This window comes from Cyprinus carpio, chromosome B2, assembly GCF_018340385.1.
Source record: "Cyprinus carpio isolate SPL01 chromosome B2, ASM1834038v1, whole genome shotgun sequence".
Lineage (NCBI taxonomy): Eukaryota > Metazoa > Chordata > Actinopteri > Cypriniformes > Cyprinidae > Cyprinus > Cyprinus carpio.
This window is the reverse complement of record NC_056598.1, coordinates 3,268,736-3,274,735: the sequence shown is the minus strand read 5'-3', so window position 1 is coordinate 3,274,735 and position 6,000 is coordinate 3,268,736.

Here is a 6,000-nt window from a genome sequence, read left to right as displayed (position 1 = left end):
AGAATGTCTCAACATTCTTAAAATTTTGTGTTTGAAATGATGAGATTCTTTCATGTTTCACTGAAAGACATGAAATTAAACACATCCAGGGTGACTAACAGGGGAGGAGTAGTGCAACAGTTTGCGGTTCCTCTGGTGGTGGAAAATATAAGTTCTAATGACGTAGTAACATGTGAGGGGCACAATGGATCTGAGAGAGCCAAGGAAATGAGAAGTTCCTCTGCGTGCATCTTGAAGGCAGTGTCCTATACATCAGGAAGCTACCAACGGCTGCTCCCGAGGGGATTCAGTCAAATCTCTCCTCCACACAATGCGCTCTGAAAACAGCATGACGTAGAGTGTCCTTGGCATTTAAAACAACAAAGCTCAATGCAGGATTAAGGAGAGAACATGTAATGCACTATTATAGAATTAATTGAAAAATAAATAATGGGTGTGTTCTAAGGTGTAAAGCTTTGGCACGTCTTTCTGGATATTACTGCCTGGGCCTTTGTGAATTCATGTTTCTGGAAACAATTATTCACACCCAGTTTAATGCATTGATTTCCTCTTGCAGGGCGATGGGGAATGGAGGGTCTCGCTGTGCCACTCGCTAAAAGGAATAAATTCAGGGTTGCCTCTTTCAACTTATTCAGCGCTACCACTCTCACACAGTGGCTCTTGTTTTTGAGGTTCAGTAGAAAACAAGAAAACTCTCTCTGAAAAATTTGATTGAAGTAATAATGCTAACGGGACAGTCTCAGCAGCTTCAGATAGTAAATGCAGCTAAAACACTGGATTCTCTGAAGAGTCTGCTTAAGTTACCTTACTTACCAATAATAGCAAACTATTTGCCAGTGCAGAATATCGTAGCATTTAGGCTACTTTATAATTTTAATGTTGCAAATACTATAGTTTAAGAACATTTGAAATTTGAAAAGGTAAAATGGTCCTGAAAAAATTAGTCACACTTGTACTACTTGTGGTCAAAAATGATCACATTGGAAATTAATGGGACGTGGAAACATTTGGTGCCCAAATAAAATCTTACTCTTTTTTTTTTTTCTCGAAATCTTATTTTTGAAATATCAATCTCAAATTTGGCACACGACTTATTTAGATTTATGGCTTTGTTTTCTTGCTGTTTTAGAGTAATACATGTTTTGGAAAATATATATTTCATATAAAATTTTAAAATAGTAAACTTAACAGCAGTGGTGTAACTTAGTAATGATGGGCCCTAGTGCAGGCTATAACGACGGTGCTCGTGCACAATGCAAAAAAAAAAAAAAAAAAATATACAAGGGTGGATTAGAACCCAGAACCTCAGAAATGCTCGACAAACATTCTCCCACTTCACCAGACTCTTGGCATTGATTATATTGTATTAATAATAATTATATATATATATATTAATATAGTAACTTCATCGCCAGGGACCCGCTTGCGATAGTTACATCACTGCTTAACAGTAAACTTAATAGTTCACTTAAAATAGTAAAATTAATATTGAGAAGAATTAACTTGTCACGCATGAGCTGTATGGAGTTTTCTGACTTTGATGCAAACTTCAGACTATGGACACTGTGTCTAACAATTATGTTTAGCCATAGGAATTGTAAAAAATATGGTCAAATACTTGCAACCTATTATTACTACTGTCAAGATCATGCAGGCAAATACCTGTCTTAGTCCATGTGGCATAATTGTTCTTTTCAAAACTATGTTACACATTGTAAAACATTATAACATTGTATCAGCAAAATCTTTTAAACACAAATGTACCTTTTAAAACTAAATAAAACAGGAAAGCACCTTTAAAAGAGGAAACACGGTATTGACCACATTTCTGACACAAAAACCCAGTGTTGCTTTTAGCCAAACTAAAAAAAAAAAAAAGGATGAAGGAAGGTGTAGAACATGGATGTTGCTCTAACCCCATATCCTGTCATTGTAAGCTTGAAACCACAGCGGCAGAGAGCAAAGACCATCAGGCACTTTGGCTGCCCACTTATCCAAATATGTGAGATATTCCCGAAACCCGAGTGAAGAAGAAATAGATTCTCTAAACCTGATAAGTGTTTGTCTCCATACAGCCTCTTAGCTTCCACCATGAGAGCATGTGGGCCTCCCAAACTTCTGCATATAGAGTCTCAAGAGCAATTACCTGTCAATATAGATCACTAACTATAATTCTGAGAGCTGCTTGAAACATATATGCTTTTTAAAATCTCAGAATGTCTTTTATTACATGGTTAAATATTTTCTCTTATCAGAACATTCCTCACATTCATTTCAGCCCATATTTAATGAAAAATCTATTATAAATTATGTTGTAGATATAACGATTTAGATTTAGATTTTGGCTACTTCATTCTGTGATTAATACTACAATAAGGTTAAGCTGGTGTACCCTAGTAAAATATATATATATATATTTAAAATACATTTATTTCATACTAAGTATAGTTAAAATCTTTTAACATATTTACCTACATATCGCTTGAGACTTACTGATATAAAAGTTATAATTAAACTTTATTTGGATTATGACTTGTGCACAATGCACATTTTAATATTAAACCTAAAAAGTGTTTTAATGCCGCTACTGAAGAGGTTTGTACCTGAAGTACACTTCAGTATATCTTTAGTTGGACCTCAGCACAACTTCCACACAATTAAAGTGCATTAATTGCATAAATTAGTTGTTCCAATTTAGCAGACTTACCAGTTTAGGGTATTAAAAGTACAGTTGCAGTGTATTTTTAAGTACATAAATATGTAAATGTATTTGTAGTATACTTAGCATGAAATAAATGTATTTCACATACATTTTAGTATATATATATATATATATATATATATATATATATATATATATATATATATACAGGTGCTGGTCATATAATTAGAATATCATCAAAAAAGTTGATTTATTTCAATAAAATTCAGTAAAACTTGTATATTATATTCATTCATTACACACAGACTGATATATTTCAAATGTTTATTTCTTTTAATTTTTGATGATTATAACTGACAACTAAGAAAAATCCCAAATTCAGTATCTCAGAAAATTACAATTTTGTGAAAAAGTTCAATATTGAAGACACCTGGTGCCACACTCTAATCAGCTAATTAACTCAAAACACCTGCAAAGGCCTTTAAATGGTCTCTCAGTATAGTTCTGTAGGCTACACAATCATGGGGTAGACTGCTGACTTGACAATTGTCCAAAAAGACGACCATTGACACCTTGCACAAGGAGGGCAAGACACAAAAGGTCATTGCAAAAGAGGCTGGCTGTTCACAGAGCTCTGTGTCCAAGCACATTAATAGAGAGGCGAAGGGAAGGAAAAGATGTGGTAGAAAAAAGTGTACATGCAATAGGGATAACCGCACCCTGGAGAGGATTGTGAAACAAAACCCATTCAAAATGTGGGGGAGATTCACAAAGAGTGGACTGCAGCTGGAGTCAGTGCTTCAAGAACCACTACACACAGACGTATGCAAGACATGGGATTCAGCTGTCGCATTCCTTGTGTCAAGCCACTCTTGAACAACAGACAGCGTCAGAAGAGTCTCGCTTCAAAAAGGACTGGACTGCTGCTGAGTGGTCCAAAGTTATGTTCTCTGATGAAAGTAAATTTTGCAGTTCCTTTGGAAATCAGGGTCCCAGAGTCTGGAGGAAGAGAGGAGAGGCACACAATCCACATTGCTTGAGGTCCAGTGTAAAGTATCCACAGTCAGTGATTGTTTGGGGTGCCATGTCATCTGCTGGTGTTGGTCCACTGTGTTTTCTGAGGTCCAAGGTCAATGCAGCCGTATACCAGAAAGTTTTAGAGCACTTCATGCTTCCTGCTGCTGACCAACTTTATGGAGATGCAGATTTCCTTTTCCAACAGGACTTGGCACCTGCACACAGTGCCGCATTGCTGCAGTAATTCAGGCAAAAGGAGCCCCAACTAAGTATTGAGTGCTGTACATGCTCATACTTTTCATATTCATACTTTTCAGCTGGCCAAGATTTCTAAAAATCCTTTCTTTGTATTGGTCTTAAGTAATATTCTGATTGTCTGAGTTACTGAATTTGTGATTTTCCTTAGTTGTCAGTTATAATCATCAAAATTAAAAGAAATAAACATTTGAAATATATCAGTCTGTGTGTAATGAATATATATATTCACTGGGGTATGTATGTATGTATGTATGTATGTATGTTTGTATTTTGTAGCCAAGAATATCTGTGCCCATAGAGAAACTAACTTATTAACCTACCCTGACAAATATTGCTTAGTAAAATTTCACTGATTAAAAAGCTACAATTTGTGTCTCTCATATGGCACGCGTCTGCTAAATGAATAAATGTAAATATAAAAAACATTTGCACTAATGCATAACCATAACTCACTCATTCACTCAATGGCACTTCACTCAAGGCACACTTTTAAAACAAAAAATCTAAATTGTTCCATAATGCATTGATTGAGTGCACTCACTGTAAGAACACCATTATGTTAATTTGAACAAATAGGGTTAATGGTTTCCACGTTAAAGCTGTGAAAATATTGAGAGGGCCCGTGTCCCATCAATCCACAACTGTCCATGTTACTACACTTCTCCATGCCTGACTGTTTAGTTTCAAAACAAGGAACACAATATTTCCACACCACAGTGAGTGATAAAGTGTTTTTTCCAACTTCTACAACATGAGAGCAGGCTGAGTGAGGTTTCACTATGATTTATGACAATATTTTAATAATTGAAAGCAACAAAACCATAAATGTTCTGTCTTATATCAATTCATTTTTAGCCCTTTTTTATTTTTGCCAATATATTTGAATGAAGTTTTACTACTAACTGTTCTATGTTAAAGTAACAATAAACCAGGGTAGACATCACGCCTATGCAAGGCACAGTACACTGTATGGCTTTTCTGTTTTTGTTTCTTTTTCTTTTTTTTCTTTATTTCAGTTGTCAAATAACCCAAATTAAGGTTAATTGCTTTTATAAAATTTTGGTCTAATGAATATAATGGTGAAGGAACTTTTAGCAAAAAGTATTTTAAAATATGCACAAGTACACTCTACTAATATGTCAAAAATGCAAAACATATCTTGTGTCGTCACATTCATTTCAAAATTACGAGAATCATGCAAATTATACCATATTTTCAATTCAAAACAGCCATATTTGAGAAAATGTCAAGGAGTTTACATTGCTGTATATTACTGTCAGTTTTTTAACATTTCAGTTGTCAAATATTAAATGTTTTGCAACTTCCATCTTACCTCACTCTCTCTTTTTTTTTGCATTAAAAATTATGGTTCGCATTGGAATTCACTCTCTGCTTCTTTAAACAGTAAACCCTGCCTACTTTAATTTGATAGGCCATCTCAATCATATTGACAGTGCTGAGTTCTATTCGACCGCTGATACTGGCCAGTCTAAAATCATAACTAAACCCCTTTGTCATCTTAACAGATTGCTGCATAACAGTGCAGCAGAGAAATTCAGATATTATGAGGATAATTTGGCCATTTTCTAATTAATGTCTGTGGTGGTTGGTTACAGCCCTGTAGCAGCTTTCATTGGCGAAGGAACCCAAGAGACCGTCTAACAGACATGTAAAGCAATCAGACACAGTTCATTTTGTTTACCATCATGTTTCGAAGCATGCAAATGTAAAGTTGATGCAGCAAACAAATTATGCATTCAAGAATATTGTTTTCAGTTTTAAAGAGTCTATGCAGTGAAGTTCACATACTTTCAGTGTTTAGTTGATTCTGATAAGAGCCTTTTTGCACAGTTGCACAAGGTTTGTCTTGGCTAACTAACACTACCCTTACCAAAAAGTAGTATACTTCAAGTTTATTTTATTAAGTATACTTAATTAAAGTTCAAGTATATTTTTAAGTATGCTTTATGTAGCAAGTATACAAGTATCAGTGTTCTAGTAGTATACTTGTAAGTGTACTGTTAATACTGTACTGTCAATACTTCTTGGGACTAAATTCGCCC